Source organism: Giraffa tippelskirchi, chromosome 4 (assembly GCF_054371585.1).
Source record: "Giraffa tippelskirchi isolate mGirTip1 chromosome 4, T2T-mGirTip1v1.2.pri, whole genome shotgun sequence".
Classification (NCBI taxonomy): domain Eukaryota; kingdom Metazoa; phylum Chordata; class Mammalia; order Artiodactyla; family Giraffidae; genus Giraffa; species Giraffa tippelskirchi.
In genome coordinates this window covers 137,711,953-137,738,233 of record NC_137278.1, presented here as the reverse complement: position 1 = coordinate 137,738,233, position 26,281 = coordinate 137,711,953, and the positions used below count along the sequence as shown (strand labels likewise).

The 26,281-nt window shown below is 38.1% G+C and overlaps 1 long non-coding RNA gene across 1 annotated transcript in view; it reads right to left on the bottom strand.

Annotated features, from left to right (window-relative positions):
- The window catches only part of LOC145546541 (uncharacterized), a 34,188-nt gene extending 8,326 nt beyond the window's left edge, over positions 1–25,862 (bottom strand). The window contains exons 1-5 of the long non-coding RNA XR_014082996.1: positions 25,620–25,862; positions 17,792–17,840; positions 9,722–9,866; positions 5,741–5,874; positions 3,168–3,431 (exon numbers count right to left, since the gene is read on the bottom strand). This is a non-coding gene — a long non-coding RNA (uncharacterized LOC145546541). The remainder of the gene's footprint in view (positions 1–3,167; positions 3,432–5,740; positions 5,875–9,721; positions 9,867–17,791; positions 17,841–25,619) is intronic.
- Positions 25,863–26,281: the final 419 nt, after the last annotated feature.

Genomic DNA, 26,281 nt, shown 5'->3' with positions numbered 1-26,281 from the left:
ACATAAAGAAAATATGCTACTCCTGGACATAATGGGTAAAGCATGCAGACATGAGAAGCTTGGCAAATGTATGAAATGTGTTGCTTAAAGTAATTCAGCGTCACTAGACTAGAGAGTCGGGGTAGGGTTTGTCTCCAGCTGAGCCCAGAGAGATGTACTAAACCATGATAGGAGAGTGCATTGTGAGGTCATGGAAAGTGGAGAGAAAAGAGGCTTTGAAGAATTCTAAACAGCAGGACAACACGATCATATTTATGTAACTTGAACCTGTGCTGTTTCCTCCCTCAGATTCAGGCATGTCTGGACAGGTTTTTGAGGACTAAGTGGCACAGACCCTCAGCAGTCTGTTTGCATGAGTGATCAAGAAACATCCTGGAAAATAAGTCAATCTGTAAGAAGCAAGAGTTCCTAGGACTCTTAAAGTCAGTGACAGAAGAGCAGTGCTTTAAGCTTAGCAATGCAATGTCTGCAGCTCTGATTATCCTTAATTCCTGTCCCTGTAGATTGATGCCTGAGGTCCAAGAAGAAAGAACTATAGTGACGAGCGAGGAATCTACAAGACTATTTCAAGAACTTCCCTGGTGGTCCAGTGGTTAGGACTCCAGGTTTCTACTGTAGAGGGAATGGGTTCCACCTGGCTTAGGGGGAAGATCCCACATGCTGTGTGCTGGGGGGGGGGGAACTACAATTAAAAATAAAATAAATACACTTTAAATTTTTTCAAAGAAATAAACAAAAGGACTGTTTCACAAGATTCCCATGAGAATCTCAGATCCCAAGACAATATCATCAAATCAACAGCAGTGGAGTCAGTAGATTTGGCAGGACGAAAGGTACTGGCTGCTTTGCAAGGACATTGGAGCCTAAACTTTGGACAACATCATTGGCATCAGTGCCCTGGCGAGAACTCCAGATCTTTCAGCAGAAAACATTATTCTTTTTTTTTGTTTAGGAGGTAGAACAAGGGAGAAGGAAAATAATGGATGACCAAAAGACTACATACTTCAGAGTATACACGGAATGCCACCAGCCCCCCAGGCTCCCACATTTGGAGAAGAATTTGAGAGATCTAGAGGTTTCTCAATGGGGAGGGGTCAGTGAAATATAAAGAGGAATACTGTTTTTTATTAATAAACTTTATTCTTCATAACAGTTTAGATTTATAGAAAAATTGAGCCAATAGTAGAGAGTTTTCACTGCTTTTCCCTATTATTAACATCTTACATCAATACGGTACATATATTACAATTAATTAACCAATATTGATATATGATTATTAACAAAAGCCCATAGTTTATTCATATTTCCTTAGAAGTTACCATATGTCCTTTTTCTGCTCTATGATCTTATCCAGGACACCATCTAGAATTACATTTAGTTGTCACATCTCCTTAGGCTCCTCTGAGCTGTGACATTTTGTCAGACTTTCCTTTTTTCAATGACCTTAACAGTTTTGAGGAGGACTAGGCAGGTAGATTGTAGGACTCTCCTCTATTGGAATTTTCCTGATTTTTTCGCATGATTAGACTGAATTTTGGGGAGGAGAAAAACTATTTTGATATTGATGTTGTGCATATATTGTGCATATATTTATCTCTATACTGCTTTGGCCTGGGAAATGTAAAATGTATTATATTTGTATTTCAAAAAAATCACTACTGTAGAAGAAACATGGAGTAAGGTCAAGAAACTAAACAATATGACCAATTTGAAGACTATTGCAATGATTCAGATAAAATACAATAAGGATCTGGGCCAAGGAAACTATATATGAAAAGAGAAGAAGGGAAAGATATGAAATGTGTACATAATGTTGAAACGGCAGAATTCTCTAGCCAACTGTAAATGAATAGGAGGATTCTGCAAAAGTGACTGAGAAGAAATGGTTCAAAATGGGACAAAGAACCAGAAAGAGCAGAGTGCAAAAGTCAAAGAAAGAAAGTTTCAGGAAAGATGTAGTAAGTCAAATTAAAGAGGACCGATTTGATCTTTGGACTTGAAAATTAATAGGGTTTTTGAAGTCAAGGCAGCAGCATGGTTGAAAGGGCTCAAAGTGAAATGAAAGTGAAAGTCACTCAGTCGTGTCTGGCTCTTTGTGACCCCAAGGACTATACAGTCCATGGAATTCTCCAGGGGATCTTCCCGACCCAGAAACCAAACTGGGGTCTCCTGAATTGCAGGAGGATTCTTTACCAACTGAGCTATCAGGGAAGCCCTGAATTGAATATAAGGAAATAAAAAAAGAGTGTCAATATTCAAAGTGTTCTGATCCTAAAGGAAAGGAGAATGACCAGAGTAGAAGCTAGAGAGATACATGGAATGGAGGACATTTATTGATAAATGAGACAGGAGCATTTATTTGTAGACTGTATGGGGTAGAAGGAACAAATAAAAAAGATCAAAAATATAGCAAAATGAAAAACTGGTCTTATAGCAGATGAAAAGATGGGGTCATTCATGATAATAACAATTATACATACTGAGTATTTACCTAACCATTCCAGGCACTAGGGTAGGGCTTCAGTGCATTGTTTGTATTAACCCTAACAATACTCCTAAGAGGTAAATGTTGTGATTATCCTCATTTTCTGGATGAAAAAACTGAAGCAGACAGCAGTGTGAGTCAAGACTTGAACCCAGGCAGATTAACTCTACCTGCTGCTGTCCATGGGGTCGCACAGAGTTGGACACGACTGAAGCGACTTAGCATGCATGCATGCATTGGAGAAGGAAATGGCAACCCACTCCAGTATTCTTGCCTGGAGAACCCCAGGGACAGAGAAGCCTGGTGGGCTGCCATCTATGGGGTAGCACAGAGTCGGACACGACTGAAGCGACTTAGCAGCAGCAGCAGCAGCAGCAGCAGCCTAATCACTGTTATATACTGCATCCCCAAAGCCAAAGTGGTAGTCTGAAACAGCAGAAGAGGTATCTGTACCATGGAGGAAAGCAACATATGTGGGTGGCATATGGTGGTTGAGTAATAAATATTTGTAGAATGAATGGAAGAATAACAGAGTGCAAATGTAAATATATAGCTATTGGGGCAGGAAGTTGATGGGGGTCACACTTTACAATGCTGATTACATCAGCATTGGTGAATTTGTAACACTTCATACGTAAACAGTATAGCACTTGTTTCATTAGATTACAAATCTGTATTTCACCTCTGTGTCCTCGCTTGAATCACACCTCCTCAGCAAGAGAGGGGGTGGGGCTGATCGGTCCCTTGGATTCCCGAGGGCAGAACCGGAAAAGGCTTCAGACGATGTCAGAGGCCAGGAAGAAGCAGAGCACGACGAGAAATTGAAATCCAGTGAGTTGAAAATCTGTGGTCTCCAAACAGATGGGAGGAGCAGAAGCAGGTTTGGAATCCACGAGTGTGTCGCTAGGGATTTGAAATCCTGGGAGTCGAGAACCAGAGCGGAGGCCTGGAAAAACGATTTCAACAGATGTGGCTTCCTGAGCTTTACTTTCAGCTGTCAGTCACAGTAATAAATGCCCAAACTGGCTAGTTTAAAGGGCTATGTCTTTGTTATGCATAATTATGTCCCTTGCATATAGTGCCTGGCATAGTGAATGTGGTTTGAAGCTGATAGGATATGTGGAGGGACTGATAAGAACTAGGAGAACTAGAACTTAATTGATAATTATTGCTGAAGCATGTCAGTATTTCTCAATCTCTTCCTACTTCTGGACATACAGAATGATTATCTCTTGAACTTAATCAAAGTTATCTGACTTGCTTTGATCAGTAAAATAGCAGTGGTAGCACTTAAAAAAAGAAACTGAATGGGATAGAACACTAATCATGTGTAAGTTTAAACTCAAAATTTTAGCTGGAGTTCTTAGTGACTATTTAAATGAGCATATTTGAATTTGAACTTGATAATTATGCTGTAATGTCACTTGGATTTTCAGTATGTCCCTGGCTTATCCTTGGACATTATTGACATATAATATATAGTCCTATTTAAGATGATAAATGATTACCCTTCAAAGGGAACGATAATAGAACTGTGATTCATAAGTGTGTTAATCATTCTCTCTAATTGCAGGTATTTACAGTATTTCCAAACATTTTTATTGAGAACATATGCAACCCAGATGCCTCTCTCTAGTCTTCAGGTTTCCTCAAGTGTATCAGCTAGCATTTGATCAGGGAAGTGAAAATGCTATAACTGACAAAGAATAAGGGATTTTTTAAAATAGAGATTGGTACTTATGAAATTGTGGGAGCTGATGAAGAATTTAATGGAAGATTCTTGTGCATCTGATGATGGATCTGAAGTGCTAGCAGGTCAACAGTGCCCACAGTCTGGGTGTGAAATGGGAATGTGTGAGGGTGAAAGGGTACTCCAAAGGACAAACTGGAAGCCACAAGTACAAAGGAGACCCCTCATCTGTCTCCCAATGTCTCCAAACTTGAGATGTGGATGACCTGAAGAAAGGGCTCGTCCCCTTCTCCATGGCACTGCACACCCACCTGGCCCAGGATGCTAAGAAGCTAAAGGAAGACTTGGGGGGAGCTGCAGGGCTGCAGGCCAGTGGTGGCCCAACACCAACACACTAGGCCAGCTGGTCAGCAACAATGCACAGCACTGGCACCCTCCACTGACCTTCAGAGCATGGTCACTGCTGCTTCGTGTGTGCATTCCAGTTTCTCCCTGGCCAATCCTAACCTCAAAACATGATGAAAAGGAATTCTTGGGAAGGTTATTTTATATCAGCTGAGTTGATACAACAGAAAATCACCACATTAAGCAATGCTAGTGTGTTCTAAAAATCTGTGTTTCCCCTCATCCAGGACCTCCTCTGCTCCAGAGCTTTGCAGGTCGCCTCCTTTTGCCTCCCAAGTATTCTGCGAGGTTGTTCTCTTAATATCCTGCTCCCACTCTCGGTAGGCACGGCTAAGTCACTACTGAAATTATCGATACCCCACAGTAATGGAAGTATGTGTGACCCAAGACTAGAAGCGGCCGAGGCCACCATACTTCCTTTTATTTCCACCCAGCAATGGGAAACTAGATGTCAATATCACCTCTGGTTCCTAGATCAACCACCCAGAGTACTAGACAAAGGAAGAAGAGTTCAAATTCAAACTCCAGATGGCTCACACACAGCTTCTGTTTCTGCCTCAGCCTCCCCCTCCCTCAAAGCTCCCATGGGAACATGACAGTGAGAACACACACTTCTTCAGGGAGAAAACCCCCTCCCGCACTCACCAAGTGTGCTTGGGCCCCATGGCCCAGAAAAGGAAACAACAGCGGGCACCCCAGCATGGTTCTCAAAGAGCTAAATCACCCTTAAAGAACACTGTGTGGGATACCAAAGTGAAGTTAGTGTTGTGCTTTCCCTGCACAAAGAGGAAGAAATGATTTTTCTTTTCACGTTTGTGCTTTTCTGCTACAGTCTAGTCTTATGGACCTTGTAAGAGCAATGTTTAGGCAAAAAGAAAATTCTCTCTCTCTCTCTCTCTGTCTCATATACACACACACATACACACACACTCTCTCTCTCTCTTCCTCCAAGAATTATCAGTATTTTTAGGCATTAGAAAACTTAAAAGCAGATTTGGTGGGAAGGAAGAGAGACTCTGTCTTCAGTATGGAATGGTCCTGCCGAAAGTGTCAAGTGTTTAGTACTGAATAGAAGCCCTATTCTCAGTGGAAGCATTATCTTTCAAGTTCATGGTTGGGTTACCATTTCTTCCAGGAACATTAGGGGATATTTGTCTTACACTTGTGTAAGTTAAGCTTGGCTTCTGGTGGTTCCCATAACCTCCACCACGAAATCAAAGTCTCTTCCACTGGTGCACTGACAGCTCCACCTCCAGATAGAGAAAATTGTGAGCAACTTGTAAAGGATTCTTTCCTAGTTAAAAAAATTAAAAGTTCAGACATTCCATTGCCTTTTCAATGCACCTCCCAATGGAGGCTATCTCTGAGCCTCAATTTATGAAATACTTTTCTTGAAAGAGAATTATAAGAAATAAATGAGACTTGGTCTCTTGGCAAAACTTTCCATATAATAAGTACTCAAAGCTATTAGTATTACATATTACTCATAATATTCAATTCATATACATGTATATGTACAAACATATATGTGTGTATATGAATACACATCCTTATATATCATTGCTTACATATATCAGGAAGAAATAATTAGTTTCCATATTGAGCACATATGTGTAAAGGAAGGAAATTCATCTCACCAGGGAGTGGGAAGGAGAATGGAAAAGACAAAGAAGTATTGAGTGAGGAAAATTTCAGTGAAATAAAACAGACACTCTATAAATTAACTGTAGCAAAATCTCATTTATATTCCAACTTTGGATCTACCAACAGACATCCTTGAATAGTCTATATTATCTCAAATAAACTGAAATAAACATCCCTTGACCTTTATTCCTACTGTAAAAATTACTTAAACTTTTGAGGACAATGAGTTCTACCAATTTTCCAAGGTTTTTCATAAGAACAGATGGCTGTGTGCTAATTTTTCACCTTATTTTGAGCTGTTAAATCATAGCATGTGTTTATTATGCTTAAGTGTGCAAAGTTGAAACAATGTCAATTTTTTCTTGGCATTTTATATGCTTCAAATGTTTTTATTGTTTTCCTAAATAAGACTATTAAAGTCATATGGAGGAATTTCTGTATTTACCAGGTTTCTCACATTTAGCAAATTAACACAGATAATAAATCATTTGTTTCATGTTGCTAATGAATTCCTTCATGTACCCATGACTCACTGATTAATTTTTGAGATCTTACTGAGTGCCAGGTACTGTTCTAGACCCTGAAGAAACAGAAACAGGTCTTAGTTTCTGATTCAAACAGATTTATTGAGTCTGTTACCAGCGTAGACATTTTTTCAATCACTATACAATGTAATCAGAGGTAAATGTAAAATACTGTGTGGTAAGGAAGGAAGTAACAAATGTTCTGTGGAGAACAGAGAGAAATTAGAAAATAATGGTATGATAGAAGTGATATTTTAACTGGGTATTAAAAGAGGGGTTTACACAGAAATAGTAGAAGATGGTTTTAAGCAGAGAATAAAACATAAGTGTCAGGGAGAGAGGAAAAATCATGTGACCTGCTGGGTTATGGCAAACAAGGCCCAGGAGAGAGAATGAGCTGCAGAGGGAAAGCAACCCCGCAGGTACCTTTGGAAAGGCATTCTGAAGAATTTTCACTTGGTCCTATCAGCACAAGGCCCTTTAAAGATTGACATAGTTCAAATATTCAAAAAGTGAAAATCAAAGAAAATGATATAGAACTGATATTTTCCTTGGTATTTCTTATTGAATTTTAACCTGGACATCACATTATACTAGGTTTTCAATCAATTTAGAAAAAGGTCTGTTAATGAACTATATGACAAAGTTTCAAAGTCAAGAAAGTTTAACTGATGCGAGTCTGGGAGAAAGCTCAGAATAGGATGCTACTTCCAGGTGAAAGTTCTCTCCTTCTGTAGTTACAGTGTGGAAAGTCTTAGTCGTTACACTGTGAAAAGATTTTGACCTGAAATATTCCCTTACCTCCTGGAATGTTCAGGAGACTTCCTTCCAGCTTACCTATCATCAGTGATCGTAAGCTATCTATAAAAATATATTTGTAATGACTCATCGCTGTAAAAAATGTAAATTAATATTTTAAAAAGTATAAGAGCAATATATTTCTTTGGGGGATGGTATCCGCATAGGAAAGATAGAAGAAATAACAGACAGGATTTCAAGGAGACTAACTTATCAGAAGACATGAGAAGTTTTGTGTGTGGACATTTATACTGTGATACAAAGTCTTTGAATAAATAACAAATAACTCCAAACAATGTTTAAATTAATACCAGAAGCTAACACTATCTAAAAAGAAGAAAGAAGCAGAATTTCTAAGAGCTAAAATAAGAATGATCCTTTATTAATTTTAACTTTATAGAAAAAGTCAAATCTATTTCAACTTATAACCATTTACATCTATTGGCTCTTATTAATTGGCATAGATATAGTGCACATAGTTGTTATTAGACAACAACTAATTGTTATTATTAGACAGTGTACTCAAATTTGTATCTTCATTCACCAGTTCTTTGTGTACATATATTCATACACAGCAGTCTAATTACTATAATGTATTATAATTAGGATCTCTACTTGAACCAATTGGAGAAGTAATTTCTATCATTTCCATCGAAAAAATCACCACCATTCATGATCAAGTTCAATTGCATTTGAAAGTACACTAGACCAGGAATTAAGAGACCATATTTTAGTACCCACTGTACTATTAATAATCCCAGGTAGATTACTACAAGCTATTTCATCTCCTTCAAACTCCATTTTTCCAACTATTAAATAAAATGGTTAGAAGGAAGATATAGGTATCTTCCAGACCCCACATGCAGATCCTGATATATAGCATTCATTTATTTATCTATTTATCCATTCAACTGATATTTACTGGTTATCTTGTCTGTGTCAGTGCTAGAGATATAGCACCTGGGATACAGCAATGGGAAAAACAGAAGTCCCTACTCTCCTGGAATTTACATATTCATGATAGGAGATAAATAATGAATCAACAAGTAAATGCAGTAATTTCAGATAGTTATAAATGTTGGTAATATGTTTAAGAATATCTGATGAGGAGCAAGGATTTGATTTAATACGGTGTACAAATTGATGTACAATGCATAATGTACCTTATCCCATACTGCTTCATATTTGAATAATAATATTTCTTGCAATTAAATTTTTGTACCCAGTGGTATAAATAGCAAAAATAGCTTATAGACATCTTATATATTTTTCTTTATAGATTAGCTGCCGAATTTAGTTTTATGCTCAGTCGTGTTCAACTCTTTGTGATCCCATGGATAGTAGCCCACCAGGCTCCTCTGTCCATGGAATTCTCCAGGCAAGAATACTGGAGTGGGTTGCTATTCTCTTCGATCCCTTTTGACACAGGGATCAAAACTGAGTTTCCTGCATCACAGGCAGATTCTTTACCTGCTGAGCCACCAAAAGTCTCTTTTAAAATATGATTATAATCTGAAGCATTTAGACAGATATTAACATGGAAGTAAAAAGATATTAAAGTGAAAAGGATATGAGAAGAAGGTCATTCAGTTGTTCATCCGTGGGGCACCATGATAGATTAGAAGGTACTTAATATTTGCCATGTCCAAAAGGGCAGCACAAAGGTAGAGTCAAGACAACTGTGAATATCAGGCTTATTGATATGATTTTGTATGGATTATGCACACTTATGTTTCCATTTTTCTTTTATTAAATGACAAAAATATTTCCCTTTCTATTTTATATAGGAGACATAAAGACAAATGGGTTTTGAAAGCATGCATAATGTCACTATACAGCAATTTTTTTTTTTAATCCAAGTCTATGCTTTAGGTCATAAATAAACCTTAAAGTTGTTTTCCTCTTAGCTGATTTGGTGAGCACATTCTGTATTTTCCAAGCATGTCATCTGTAAACTACTTCAAATAATACTCTGCAAAATGGAGCAGAATTTCAAAATAATGGACCGGTAGGTCAAACTATCAATAATGAAAGATACTGATGTATTAGTTCACATAAGAGATTTGGAAAATAATGTTAAATATGCCCCAGAATTCCAGAGAAGAGTGGATGAGGATCTTCCCTTTACACAGACATCACATCCAATGTAAAAAAAAATAATAGGTCAAATTGTACCTCCTTTAAAATGAAGATGGATAGGACTCAGAATGCTGATCACATCAATTTCTCAGCAGAACATCTGCTGCCTCAAGATGTTCTGGGCAGTGCAGTAAGACAGATGCAACAAGCTGGAATTGGCCAGAGAACTATAGCAATGTAACTGCAGGAAAAAAAAAACCCAGTCAGTTTCCAAAAGTGACAGAATACTTTGAGAAAGTTCCTCAAATTCAGAGTTGAAGATACTACCCCTACTTATTTAGACCTAAAATTTCTCTTTCACAGTATGAAAATAACATAGACACATTTAAACCACTTTAGATTAGATTGATTTACTTGTGCAAAGAGTTTTTATCTCAAGATATATGTTTTTCAATCTGTTTAAAGCAGTAAATAATGACCCACTACAGTCCATGGGGTCTCAAAGATTCAGACATGACTGAGCAACTGAATTGAACTGCACGCAGAAGAAGACTATCAATCTTTGAAACAATTATTTGGTAATTATAAATGCTATGAAAATAAAAGAAACTGTACTGTAAGGTAAAAGCTTCCAGTCATACTAGGTATCCTGAGATAACAGGAAAATTTATCCCAACTTAAAAAAAATATGTGTGACACTCAGTAGTGTCACACTGGCTAAGTCATTAGAAACACATTGTTTCTAAGAGCATTGTTCCGGGTACCATTGCCCACATAGCCCCGTGACAGGTTTGGTGTAACTGTGTTGTGACATCCCAGTTTTAAGACAAGACATTTGTGAGCAAGTGTTTCTTTTCCTTCAGTCCTTTGCTCTTTGCTCAAGGTACACAGGCACAGCTGTCACAGCACAGACAAAGCTGTAGACAGGAAAATGGCCTGGATAACATCAAGTCAGCCATGCTATGACCAAAGATGGGGAAGAGCTGTCCAGGCACAGATGCCTTGTGACTTGACTATGGTCCTTTTCAGACTGATGCTGAAGCTGAAGCTCCAGTACTTTGGATACCTGATGCAAAGAACTGACTCATTAGAGAAGATTCTGATGCCAGGAAAGAATGAAGGCAGGAGGAGAAGGGGATGACAGAGGATGAGATGGTTAGATGGCATCACCGACTAGATGGACATGAGTTTAGCAAGCTCCAGGAGTTGGTAATGGACAGGGAGGCCTGGCATGCTGCAGTTCATGGGGTTGCAAAGAGTCGGACACGATTGCATGACCAACTGAATTTATGATCCTTTTCCCCCTCGGATCAAGAGTCAATTTGTATCTTGTTTTTTAGATTAAGTATGTAGTATGAATTTATTCAGTGGGCACACCACTTCTGCTTCCAACCTGAGAGAATGAATTTTGCTCTAGTGGTCCTATGAGCCTTCAAATTGATATGAATGGCTATAACTCTGTGCATGGCAGTGATCCTCAGTCTATGGCAATAAGAGGCTACAGTGTATTCTTCCCCAAATGTGGATGTAAAATAAACAAACTGTCTTTCTAATCTTAAAATAATATCCTGTTTCACTGGCATGTAATAGCAGGAGATTAGCATAGACAATAGCAGAGACCTGACCTCTAACTGCATTAAATCTACAGAGCAAACAGAACACTTAAAATATTTCTAAGATATGAGAGAAATAAAATATGTCTTAACTCTCAGGGTATAGCCAAATAATACTTGACGGTTGACATAGTGCAACTTTACTTACTCTTTTTTCTTTTAATTTACTTCCACTGTCTTTCCCCTCTTATCCATTATCTTTTTTAAAGTATTCTAAACAAACTGTTCACAGGGATCTAACAGTGACTCAGTTTATATGCTTCCTTAAAAACAGCATAATTGCTTTTAACTCATAGCAACCCTTATTACTTTTAACTCTGTTGCTGCAGGTCAATGAATATCTTATAATTGCTACATGTCTTTGAAATATTTTTGTTAAGTGTTCAAAGACAGAGCACCAATAAAGAATGAAAGAAGGAAGAATGAAGCCATGTGCTTGGATGAAGAATGCCAGCTGTGTGGAAGTCCAGAATCAGCTTTCCTGATTGCTGCTTTGACACCTGCTGTAGAGACATCACGAGCCTAATGAGATAAGAGCCCACATACACATGTCACTAATTTGGTGTAGGAGGCAAATCGGATCCACTCCATCTAGCCATTAGAGCTTTGACTTTGTTGTTTATGATGATGCTGCTGAATATACTTATAGGAATAGAGTCATTTGATACTTACTGAAATATATATTAGTTTTAAAAGAATCAAAGTATGGGAGACCAAACAGTGTATTGAGCTAATTACACAGTATAGCTACTATTTTGTTATTCAATAGGTAAAAATTGGTCACCATAAGTCTTGCTGATCGCTGAACCCAGGGTAGGCAAAGCTCGAGTGGGGAAGCTGGAAAAAGTCTGAGGAGCCATAGGAACTGCAGACATGCTTTATTCTCTAATGGCCGCTACTACCGCAGCAGCAAGCAATTTTCAGGTGGTGCTTATAAAGGTGTACAGAACAAAGGGGGCATGTAGCCAAGCGAGTTGGAGAAGGCAATGGCAACCCACTCCAGTGTTCTTGCCTGGAGAATCCCAGGGACTGGGTAGCCTGGTGGGCTGCCGTCTATGGGGTCGCACAGAGTCGGACAAGACTGACGCCTCTTAGCAGCAGCAGCAGCAGCAGCCAAGCGAGTCCATCATGGCGCGGATGCGCATTGCTCTAAATGAGCTCAGCTGTTACATAACCATGCAAAGTCATTGTTTATAGAATGTGGGGTGACAGTGAGAGGACATGGGGAGAGAACCTGACCACCACCATCTTAGCTAATTGCTATTCCTCTACATCATAGAAGTCAAATGTGCATTTTTTTCCTGAGGATCTCATTAATGTAGGTGTTCTCCCAATGTCAGCCTTCAGTCGTCATTAATTCTCAACTTCATACTCTCCATAGGCAGTAGCTTCTATTCTCATTGCTTCAGTTGTATCACTAAACTCACAATCCCCAAATCTTCTATTCAACCCAGTCCTCTCACTGGGCTTCTGACTCACTGGACTTCTGACCTATATATGAAACTACCTGCCAAATCTCCCACATTTGTCCTACTTTTCGTCTCCAAATCCGAATGAGTTCTTACCCCTGTGCTCCTTTATTCAGTGTATTTTGTCCATTGAATGTCATCATCATTCATCCAGTTATCAAGGTCTACCCTGGAGATTCTGACTTCATCCCTGCTCCTTTCCTGATATAATTATTCCCTGATATAATCAATCCTGGTAGTTTTTTCTGTTTCTTTAATATAGATACAACATGAGATGATGGATGTCACTTAAACCTATTGTGATAATCCTTTCATAATGTATGTCACCCAAATCACTATATTGTATACCTTAAACTTAAACAGTGCTGTATGTCAATTATAGCTCAATAAAATATATATGTATATCAAAAACAAAAAACCAGCATGACCTACTTTTCCATTATTATACGGTGATTCCAGAAGCTATCACTCTATTCATCATGGATGACAACATTTTATCTATACAACACTGAAGTTTCAAGGACACTGAATTAGGAAATTTATACCTATGGGTGATTCATGTTGATGTTTGGCAGAAACCAACACAATTCTGTAAAGCAATTCTCCTTCAATTAAAAATAAATAAATTAAAAAAAAATTTAAAGAAAAAAATTACAAAGAAATAGGACTTCCCTGGCAGTCCAGTGTTTAAAAATCTACCTGCCAATGCAGGGGACATGGGTTTGATCCCTGGTCTGGGACAATTACGTGCAGCAGGGCAACTAAGCCTGGAGCCCTCATGTTCTAGAGCCTGTGAGCTACAAATTCTGAAGCCTGAGTGCCCCAGAGCCCGTGCTCTGCAACAAGATTAACCACTGCAGTGAGAAGTCCACGCACTGCAACTAGAGAAAGTAGCCCCCACTCCCCTCAACTAGAGAAAGCTCGTGCCTGGCAATGAAGACCCAACATAACCAAAATCAATAGATAAATAAAATTTGTTAAAACTACAAAGAAATAGACAAATAAATAAATAAAAGGAATCCATGTGTTCCATTCCACCTATGCTAAAGCAGTAGAGGAACAAGGAAGTCCTAAACCCACTTGTGACCAGAAGACACTGATGCACCAGATAGGGAAATTTCTAGCTGTGGTTAAAGTTCATGAGTTCTCTGTTCACTTTATTTGGTTATTATTATCTGAGAAAAACCCTAACTCCAATTTCTTTATCTTTATGGACTCAAGAAAAGCTCATTTAATAATCTAATGACGATAACTCTATATGCGAGGCAGAATAAGAGACACAGATGCATAGAACAGTCTTATGGACTCTGAGGGAGAAGGTGAGGGTGGGACATTCTGGGAGAATAGCATTGAAACATGTATATTATCATATGTGAAACAGAACACCATTCCAGGTTCGATGCATGAGACAAAGGCTCAGGGCTGGGACAATGGGATGACCCAGAGGGATGGGATGGGGAGGGAGGTGGGAAGGGGGTTCAGGATGGGGAACACATGTAAACCCATGGCTGATTCATGTCAATGTATGGCAAAAACCACTAAAATATTGTAAAGTAATTAGCCCCCAACTAAAATAAATTTATTTAAAAAAATAATCTAATGAAAATTCGTTTTAATGCTGAGTTCCTTTGTTAGTCTGGACAAATTTTGTATGGCTCTATCAGCTCATAGAACTTGTCATTTTGGCCATAATGATATTCAGACCTTCTTTTTTCCCATTAGTTTTGTCTTTCTTATCTTTTTTCCTTTCTTCTTTCATTCCTTCCTATTTCCCTCCCAATTACTTCTAAACCATTAATGCAGTATCTGTTTGTTTAGAACCATTGTGCAATCTACACACTTAGGAAGTATAATATCAGAAGTTCCCTTGTACATTCTTCAAGACTGGTGACCAATATCCTAAGAAAAGATGACTCTAATTTTCCTTGTATCTGATGAAATGAGTTGGGACTAATGAATGTCAAAGGGTAAGGATCAAGGGACAGAATATCCATTTGCCAGAATCATTGTAGGAGTTTTCAAAGGGCAAATCTTTGTGTTGGACCCAACATCCATTCATAAGAAACAGTAGACATCTTTTTTTGTTGTTGTTGATGATGATCTAATGGTGGAAATTCCCTGCATACTTGCCAGCAATGAAGAAATGTTGCTTCAAGCAGGATTACTGATGCCTTTCCATTATAACACATAAGACTGCCAATGTAAAAACTTAGCCCAAATTTCCTCACCCCCCAAAACGGAGAGATCATGTGTCTTGAGAGCAAGTAAGGAAAGACAGAAAGAGCATTAACTATAAGCTGGGGACTCAGAAAGCTAGTTCTGGGCTCTGCAACTAGCTTTAGGAACCCTCATTTCTTCAACTGTGAAGTGAGAATATTGGATTAGATGATCCTTAAAGCCCCTTCTGAGGAGGGCATGGCAACCCACTCCAGTATTCTTGCCTAGAGAATCCCATGAACAGAGAAACCTAGTGGGCTACAATCCATGGGGTCACAAATAGTTGGACACGACTGAAGTGACTTAACAAACCCCTTACACCCTAACACCCTTAGCTCCATAGTTCATCATGAAAATGATTTCAAAGAAAAAATAACAGTGGGGTTTAAATAAAATAAATGAATAAAACAATGAGGAAGATGAAGGATAGAGTGAAGAATATGATGAAATAGTTCCAAACTCCTTGAATGAATAAATACAATCTTTTAAAAAATGAATAAATGATATCAATAACTGACAAATTCCTGCCATGCTTGTGATCTACGAATGTTCTAAGTAAGGAGGTATTTTCCCACTGCAGATCAGAACCTCCTCTGGTAACGAGGCTGAATTTCAGCAGTGAACTTGAGACTCCACAGAACATAAAGGATGTGTTTTAGGGAGATAATGTGGACTCCTAGGAGGACTTGCTAGAGAAGCAAATGTTCTCTGTTCTGTTTCACAGAAGCTGCTTGGCACCAAATCCACAGGCACTAAGCTTACTACTTGCTTTTCCTCATAATCTCTCCATGAATGAAGGGAGTCAAAGAAATAAAAAGTACCAGTGAGAGAGTTCTGTTACTCACCCCAAACTAGATACTTACTGTTTGATAGAAAAATTTAATTTTTAATTTTATAATCTCATTCCTTGAGTTTCAGAAAAATGAAAATTGATGGGAAGTGTGTCTCCTCTCATTTTTTTCTTTCAGTGTAATCATTTGAGGAAAGTTGTTTTGCAATGCCAATTTTAAAACTTTCCCACTTAACTGTTCTTTCATTTCTGCAGTGCCTAAGCAACTCCCAAAGTTCAAAGATCACAGTTCTTTACAAGGCAGCTCAGTATAACGATTATGTTCACACAGAGCAATGAACTGCAGTATTTCACGCTCTTTCAGAGTGGTAACTGTTGGCAGGGCAAAACTATCGGTAATCCTTTCCACAGCTGCAAAATCGTCTCTGTGTATCATATCACTAGATCTAATGGCAATCAAAATGCACACTACTTTAACAAATCAATGTTAAATTGTACTGAGACTCAAAAATTCAAGATGACTGAAATTTCACATTCTAACATCAAAAGATCTTTATTTATTTATAGTTGGTATTAAATTTGTTTGCAACCTTGCATGAAATATGCATTAAATTTAACTAATTTCATCTGACAGTAGTTTATTTGGCTAGAATGCACAGTACGATGTATGTGCCAGGAAGATTGCTATTTAATAAGTGGAAAAAAATGGAGCTCATAAATGTTTGTGGAGGACTGGAATGTTCTACACTAAGACTAAATTTCAGTGATGTCTTATTTAAAAATTATAACAGCACTTTGGAATTTGAAGTGTCTGATGTACTGTGTAACATAAAACTGTGTACAAATACCCTCTGTTTTGAGACAAATCCATTAGCTTCAGCCTCTCCACTGCCACCCAGAGGAGTTAAAAATCAACAAACAACAGGCAGCATTTCTCCTCAGTCAGCGTTAGGAGGAAAAACCGAGTTTCTCCAGGAGTTTGTTTTTGGAGAACATCAGCCAAAGGACAATAACAACAACAACAAAAATTTAGGGGAAGATTTCAAGTGACCGAGAGATCATCAGCTGGAATTCAAACTTAACAAATGTGCAGGGGCATAGGGTTTCAAGTCACAGCCCAACACAGGTTTTCCTGGTGTAGGGCAGAAAATAGAGCATCTCTAAGCATGACCCATTACTTAAAAGCATAAAAGCACTGACTGGAACAGCTGAGTTTTTTCAAAGCTTTTACCCTTCAGTTAGTCTAGATAAAGTAACTTGTTTTAAAGTTAATTGTAGGTTGCTTTTAAATACAGTGTGAGGGGTCTCCAATTTATGATTCTCCTTTTCATTTATTGCAAAGATAAAAGTGGAGCATGTGTGTGTGTGTGTTTCAGTTGAAAGGCTTTTATAAATGTACATCCTGAAAGTACCCTGATGGTGTTCTTAGCAGAGATATATTTTTGTTTTATTGATATGTTTCTGGGTAACTTTCCATTCTTTTTTCATCTTAATATATTTTATGTATTTTTGGTCTTTTTGACACTCTTCAGTAGATCTTAAATAGGAGAGGTGGGATAAACTGCCCCAACTTTTTTAGTCTAATATAAGATGCTTTCATAAAAAGGCATTAAAATTCCATTACTGTCTCTGTTCCAGGTCAATGGAAGACAGAGATACAAATGTTATGGTTAATTCTTATCTTCCATGAAGCTTATGATTTAATGTATACAATAAATATTAAATATGTATTTCTTTATATACATATTATATGTATTTAGTATACTTCCCTAAAATTAATATTTTAGCATCAAATTCTAGTTTTTTTTCTTTTTGAGGGAGAAACAAGGTTTGCTTTTGTTTGGTATAGAGCTACAGGGAATGTCCACTGATATTGTTTCATTTTATAATTAAGGTATATAAGTGAGATAAATCTTCATATATTTAAAGTCTATAGTTTGATCAGTTTTGACATAGTATTGGTTCCATGGTAAAGAATCTGCCTGCCACTGCAGGAGATGCCGGAGACGCGTGTTTGATCCCTGGGTCGGGAAGATACCCTGGAGAAAGAAATGGAAACCCGCTCCAATATTCTTGCCTGGCGAATCCCATGGAGAAAGGAATCTGGTGGGCTCCAGTCCATAGGCCTGCAAAGAATCAGACACAACTGAGTGACATACACCTGTGAACACGACGATCAAAAAAAAAAAAAATTTCCATCACCTCCAAAAGTTATAATGTGACCCTTGGTAATCCATCCCTCCCTTCAGGCAGTCTCCAAGCAATTGCTGATCTTTCCGTCCCTATAAATGTGTTTGCATTTTCTAGGGTATTATACCAGTGGAATTATAGACCATGTGCTCTATTTTATCCAGATTTCTTTCACTCAGCATAACCACTTTGTGACTCACTAAAGTATTTATGTGTATTGATAATATCTTCCCATTTTATAATTTTATTTATTTACTTTTGGTTGTGCTGGGTCTTCTTTGCTTTGTGCAGGCTTTCTCTAGGTGCCGTGAGTGGGGGCTACACTTCCTTGCGGCGCATGGGCTTCTTGTTGCAGTGGCTTCTCTTGTTGCAGAGCATAGGCTCTAGGCGTAAATAGCTGTGACACGTGGGCTCAGCAGTTGTGGTTCCCGGGCTCTAGAGCACAAGTGTAGGCTCAGTAGTTGTGGCAGCATGAGGGACAACTTAGTTGCTTTGCAGCATGCGGGATCTTCTCAGACCAGGGATTGAACCTGTGTCCCCTGCATTGGCAGGCAGATTCTTTACCACTGAGCCACCAGGGAAGCCCAAAAATACCTTCCTTTCTACTGATGAATAGTTTTCACTGTCTGACTATACAAAAACTTCTGGATTTATTCTTTGGATGGGCGTTTGGGTTGGTTCCAGTTTGCGTCAGTTTTTGAAATCTTAGACATTATTTTGTGTGAGTTCTCATCGTGGTTTTAATTTGTATTTATTTCCCTGATGATTAACAACTTTGAGCATATCATCTTCCATTAAAATATTTGTCTATTGTTTACTTGAAACAGTTATTTATATTTTCTGGATACAGGTTAATGTTTTCATCTATATTTTCTTATAGAAATTTTATCATTTTAGATTAGATCATTCAGATTGTTTTTAAACTAATGTTTATGTGTGGTGTATAGTAAGGGTTGATTATTTTTTCTCATTCAAACTCTTTGTTTTGTTCTGCTTATGAATGTGTCCATTTTATCATCAATAGCAAACTAACTTTATAGTAAGTCTTGAAATTTACTAGGGTAAATCCTTCAACTTTCTTTTTTTTTATGGCTTTGTTTATTCTACCTCCTTTGTATTTCCATCAAAGTTCTATGAAAATGTGTTTCTACAAAAACAAAAACAAAAAACTGGAATTTTGATTGCGATTGCATTGATTTTTATAAATCAGTTTGGGGATCTTAAGAATATTTACCATCTGAAGATATTTTCTTGAAGATTTTTTAAAGTATTCATCAAAGATATTGGCCTGTCATTTTGGGGGTTTTTTGTAGTGTCTTTATCTGGGTTTGGTATCAGGATAATAGTGGCCTAATAGAAGGAAATAGGGAGTGTTCCAACTTCTGCAATGTTTTGGAATTGTTTGAGAAAGATAGGTATTAGTTCTTCTTTATATGTTTGGTAGAAATCCCCTGTGAAGCTCCTCTTAACTTTCTCTGCCTCTATTAATTTAGGTGAAATAGTTGCCTATTTCAGTTCTTGAAGGGATGTCTTCCTGTGAGAGTGTTCTTCTACAGACTGTGTGCTCAGTGTCTTTGGTGGCAGGGCTGGATTTGATGAGGACACCAGTTGTGTCTTTTCTCAATTTGTGCAGGCAGCTATCACCTTGGTAGAGGGTGTGGCTGGGGTAGGGGGCTAGTCCTTGTGCTGGGTGTGAGGCTGGACTTCCTCTCTGCTTAGTGGCCATCACCACCCTGTCAGGGGTGGAGTCTGAGCCCAAGTTGTTGCAGCAGAAGCCCTGAGCATCAGGCTTGAGCTACCTTTGTTCCCTTTAAGTTTGTATTTTCCCTCTCCCCATACCAGGACCTTTGCCCCAGAGGAGGGGAGTGCTGAAGTGAGTGCCCCCCAGCCCCCACAGACAGAGGCCCAGTGTACTTCTTGAGTAGGCATCTGGAGCTCCATTCATATGCAGGCTTGGGTGTAAGCCTCTTTTGTCTCCCATAGCCACTGGTCACTGCCCCTGCCTCTGCCACCCCCAGCCTTTTGTGAAAGTGCTTAACAGGGCTGGCAGGGACCCACGTGAAATTTCGGCATATATCAAGAGGTTAGCTGTAGTAGAATGGCTGCCATCAGAGATTCTGGCAGCTTCTGTGGTGCTGCATAAGCACCAAAAATGGCTGTTGCTCTACCCCAACTCCACTCTAGGGCCAGGGTGCCTCTGCATCCCACAGTCAAGTCTTTTCCCTGGTTCTAGCCACAGATCTAGTGCCACACTGTGGCTTGGAGAGAGTGGGATTTGCTCAGCTCGAGCTAAGGTGTGCAGAGTGGTAGTCACAGGAAACCCAGCAACTGCTGTGGAAGACCTCTCTCCTTATGAACAGAGTCCAGCTTTCTCCAGCCTTTCTACTGACCCAGCAGTCCTTCAACCAGACAAGGGGACTTGTCCCTCTACATTGGACCCCAGGATTAGGATGCCCAGGCTGTGATTCAACTCAGCCACTCCCCATAATGGGTGTCTGCTCATGCAGTCTCCACTTTCCTATCGGGGGCACAGGTCCCTATCTGATTATTTTTCTTCCCTTCAGACACACTTTTGTGAGCATCTTTCTTTCTTTCTTTCTTTCTTTTTTTTTAGTTTGTATTTATTTATTTATTTATGGTTGGCTGTGCTGGGTCTTTGTTGCTGATGTGGGCTTTATCTAATTCAGGTGAGTGGGGGATACTCTTCTTTGTGGTTCAGTGGCTTCTCTTGTTGAGAGCACAGAGAAGGGCTTCAGTAGTTGTAGCTAATGGGTTCTAGAGTGCTAGCTCAATAGTTGTGGTGCACAGGTTTAGTAGCTCTGCAACATGTAGGATCCTCCTGGACCAGGGATGGAACCCATGTCCCCTACATTGTCCAGTGGATTCTTTACCACTGGGCCACCAAGGAAGCCCAGGTGTATCATTCTTACAGCCTTGGTTGTATAAGAGTTCTTCTGCCAGTTTTGGGTTGGTTTGCAGTGAGGGTTGTTCCACATGGAGATACATTTGTGATATGTTTGTGTGGGAAGGTGAACTCTACATCTTATTCTGCCATCTTGATGTCCACTTTGACATATTTTTAACAACAGTATTTTCTTTATCAGATGTTTCTTTTGCAAATAGTTTCTCCCAGTCCCTGGCCTGTCTTCTAATTATCTTTATATCATTTTATGCAGAGCAGAAGATTTTATTTTCAGTGAGTCTAATTGGTCAATTATTTCTTTCATGAATTATGTCTTTGGTTTTGTATCATAAAAAATCATCTAGATATTCTCCTATATTATCTTCTAGAAGTTTTATAGTTTTTCATTTTGCGTTTAGGTCTGTGATCCATTTTGAGCTAATTTTTATGAAGTGTGTAATGTTTGTATCTAGACTGACATTTTTTATGTGGATGTTCAGAAGTTCCAGTACCATTGTTGAAAGACTATTTTTGTTCCTTTTTTTTCTCCTTTGCTCATTTGTCAGATCTCAGTTGACTATATTTAAAGGAGTCTGTTTCTGTGTTCTCTTCCATAGATCTATTTGCTTATCCTTTTGCCAACATAACACTGTCCTGATTACTGAAGTTTATTGTAAGTTTTGAAGTTTCATAGTGGCAGATCTCTAACTTTGATCTGCTTCAAAACTGAGTTGACTATCCTGGATTTTTGCCTCTCCATGCAGACTTTTAGAATCAGTATGTTTATATCTACAAAATAACTCACTGGAATTTTGACTGAGATAATGTTAAATTTATAGCTCAACTTAGTAAGAACTGACATCTTGACAATAGTATGTTTTATTATCCATGACCAGGGAATATCTATCCATTTATTTAAGTTTTTCTTTGATATATTTCATCAGCTTTATAGTCTTCCTCATATAGATCTTATACATATTTTGTTAGGTTTATACCTAAATTATCATTTGGGGGAAAGCTAATGTAAACAGCAATGTGTTTTTAATCTGAAATTCCACTTGTTCATCACTGATATATAGAAAACTGATTGACTTTTGTACATTAACCTTTTATCCACACCTTTGCTATAATCACTTATTTGTTCCAGCATCTGTTTTGCTTTGTTGTTTTTAACCATTTCTTTCGGATTTTCTACATAAACAATCATGTTATCTACAAAGACAGTTTTATTTCTTCCTTCTCATGCTGTGTAGCTTTTATATCTTTTTTTTTTTTTTATAACTTATTGCATTAGCTAGGACTTCCAGTATGATATTGAAATGCAGTTATGACAGGGAACACCCTTGCTTTCCTCTTGATCTTAGAAGGAAAGACTCACATTTCTCCCTATTAAATGTGATGTTAGCTACAGGGGAATTTTGTAGGTATTCTTTTTAAGGTAGAAGTTTTCCTCTATTACTATTTTGTTGAAAGTCTTTTTTTTTATCATAAATGTTGTCAGATTTTACCAAGGACTTTTTCTGCATTTATTCCATATAATCATGTGATTTTTCTTTTTTAGTCAGTTATATGATGAATTTCTTTTCAAATGTTAAACTAAATTTGCATACCTGGGATAAATCTACCTTGTTTGTGATGTATAATCCTTTTAATATGCTAGATTAATCTGTTAATATTCTTGAGGGCTTTGGACTACTACTGGGTTACTGTTAATTTCTTCCTTCATGTTTGTTAATATTTACTTTATGTATTTAGGTGTCTTTTGGTTGCATATATGTTGTAGTCTTTGTTTTCAAGTCTATTTTATCTGATATAAGTAACTCTACCTTTGCTTTGTTTTTATTTTCACCCACATGGAATACCCTTTTCTATCCCCTCACTTTCAGTCTGTATCCATTCAGCTATCTTTTGATTGGAGCACTTAGTCCATTAACATTTAATATAGTTATTGATACATATTTCACATATTTCCACTTTGTTAATGGTTTGTGGGTTGTTTACCTAGACAGCATATTAAAAAGCAGAGACATTACTTTGCCAACAAAGGTCCGTCTAGTCAAGGCTATGGTTTTTCCAGTGGTCATGTATGGATGTGAGAGTTGGACTATAAAGAAAGCTGAGCACCAAAGAATCAATGCTTTTGAACTGTGGTGTTGGAGAAGACTCTTGCAAGTCCCTTGGACTGCAAGGAGATCCAGCCAGTCCATCCTGAAAGAGATCAGTCCTGGGTGTTCCTTGGAAGGACTGATGTTGAAGCTGAAACTCCAATACTTTGGCCACCTGATGCGAAGAACTGACTCATTGGAAAAGACCCTGATGCTGGGAAAGACTGAGGGCAGGAGGAGAAGGGAACGACAGAGGATGAGATGGCTGGATGGCATCACCGACTCAATGGACATGGGTTTGGGTGGACTCAGGGAGTTGGTGATGGACAGGAAAGCCTGGCGTGTTGTGGTTCATGGGGTCGCAAAGAGTAGGACACGACTGAGCTACTGAACTGAACTGAACTGTTTTTATAGTTCTTTTTTTGTTCATTTCTTCTGTTGCTCTCTTCTTGTGACTTGATTACTCTCTTTATGTTTGGATTCTTTTCTCTTCCTTGTGTGTATGTCTGTTACAGATTTTTGGTTTGTGGTTACCATGCAGGGTGTGAGTGTGTGTGTGTGCGTATGTCTTAAGTTTGAAAGTATTCTAACAACCCTGAATTTTCCTCCCCTTCCATTTACTGTTTTTCACATCATATTTTGGATATTTTCATTTTGTACATCCCTTAACTACTTATTGTGGATAGATATGATTTTATTCCTTTTGTCTTTTAACCTTTCTAGTAACTTTACTACTGGTTGATCTATTACTTACGATATGTTCACCTTTACCAATGAGATTTTTCTTTTGTAATTTTAATATTCCTATGTCTGTGATCTTTTCTTTTCTGTTTATACAAGTCCTTTTAACATTGTTATAAAGCAGGTTTTGTGTTATTGAAGTCAGTTAGCTTTTGCTTGTCTGTAAAACTTTTGATCTCTTCTTCAAATCTGAATAATAGCCTTACCAGGTAGAGAATTCTTGGTTGTGAGTTTTTCCCTTTCATTAATTTAAATATATCATACCACTCCTTTCTGACCTGCAGCGTTTCTGCTGAAATGTCAGCTGATAGCCTTATGGGGGTTCCCTTGTATATAATTTGTTGTTTTCCCTCTCTATATTTAATTTTGTCATTTTAATTACAATATATCTTGATGTGATACTCTTTGGGTTGTTTCTGTTTGGGACTCTCTGAACTTCTTGAACCAGGATGTCTATTTTCTTTCCCAGGTTAGGGAATTTTTCAGCTATTATATTTTAAAATATATTCTCTGCCCTCTTTTCTCTATCTTCTCCTTCTGGGACCCATATAATGTAAATGTTAGTACTCTTGACGCTGTCCCTAAGATCTCTTAAAGTATCTTCAATTTTTTTAATTCTTTTTTCTATTCAGACACAGTGATTTCCACTATTCTGTCTTCAAGTTTTCTGATCTGTTCCTCTGAATCATCTAAATCTACTGCTGATTCCTTCTAGTGTATTTTTATTTCAGCTATTATATCTTCAGCTCTATTTGGTTCCTTATATTTTCTCTCTGTTAAACTTCTCACTTTTTGTGAGTGATGGTTCATATCTTGGTTCAGTTCTAAAAAACACATTCTATGTTTGTTTAAGCCTGTCTACAGTAAAAAAAAAAAAAAAAAATGAGCCCAAGATATCTGCAAGTTTATACACAGAATTAAAGTATCTCTTCTCTGGCTCTCTCTGCTTTGAGACTATCTCCTCATTCTCCAGTCCCCAGAGCCTCTTTTGCTAGTTTTTCTGATTATAAGGATGGACTTTCTATTGAAGATTTAGCCCCTCATGTATCCACTCCATTATATGCTGTTCTGTAACTGGGATCTACCCTTGCAGCAAAGCATAAGAGAAAATACAAGTGGGAAACATGACTTGTGCCTTTAGTTTTGAATCCATTCCTCAAAAAATAAACTTTCAGAGTCCTCAGATAGTTTTTTTTTTCGCTGATATTTTAGTTGTAATTAGTAGAAAATATGGCTATAGTTGGCTTACGTAATCATGCTGGACACAGAAATCCCATCCTTATTGTTTAAATCAATGTTTCTCAAATTGTGAATCATGACCACGTGTCAGTCATATACTAATTTTAGTGGATGTTGATTCACATTTTAAAAATTAAGTATGTCAGCAACTTGTCTAAATTATATCAGATTGCATCACATGTAGTAAAACTAACTTATCTCATAAAATTTTTACTTGCTTTTTATTCAACAAGAATTTATTGGACACCAGCTAAGTGTCAAAAACTGTTTTTGATCACGGGGAGTATAGTAGTGAATATAATGCACAAATATGCATTTTAAAATTTTTTTATTTATTAGGTTGTGCTGAGTCTTCATTACTGTGCATTGGCTTTCTCCAGTTGTTGTGAGAGGGGGCTGCTCTCTAATTGTGATACATGGGTTTCTCTTTGTGGTGGCATCTCTTGTTGTGGAGCATGGGCTTTAGAGCACATGGACTTTCGTAGCTGTGACTCCTGCGCTCAGTAGTTGTGGTGCACAGGCTTAGCTGCTCTGTGGCATGTGGAATCATCCCGAACCAGGGATCAAACCTGTGTCCCCTGCATTTGCAGGTGGATTCTTAACCACTGAACCACCAGGGAAGTTCCAATGCATACTTATTTTTAAATAGGTTTGAGGAAAAAATATTTCTTAAAAGTTAGTTCACTCTATAGTAGTTAGACAAATAAAAGAAAAAAAGTCCACCTTACCTTTCTAGTCTTGTGTGAAGGAATTCTTTCGGGAAAGTGGAAATTGTACCCTATCACAAGAAACAGAAATCTACGCTTCCTAGGAGGTGATCTGCAATAATGTGGACCAAATAAGGCCTAAGAGAAATTTTACAATAGCTACAGTATAGGGTTTTGTGGATCTGGTTTTTGTAATAGAGCTTACATAAACAAGTGTCTTTTCCTCCAAAATGTTATGCTGATTGTTTTACACTGTTTGTTTATGAAGACAGAGACGATAAAGAGAACTTACATGATGTCATAGAAGGGAAAGCTAGAACCATTGTTGTTAAAAATTCTACTTCCCCAGAATCAGGAATCTTCTATCAACTACATTTAAGTTGCAGGCCCCCAACATGGTGCCTGATCTCTCTCTTTCCTCTCTCCCATATTATCTTCTCTGCTACTCACCATCATCACGTTCCTGCTTATTTCTTATACAGTTCAGTTCAGTCACTCAGTCATATCCAACTCTTTGTGACCCCATGAACCGCAGCACACCAGGCCTCCCTGTCTAACACCAACTCCCTGAGCCCACCCAAACCCATGTCCATTGAGCCAGTGATGCCATCCCACCATCTCATCCTCTGTCGTCCCCTTCTCCTCCTGCCTTCAATCTTTCCCAGCATCAGGGTCTGTTCAAA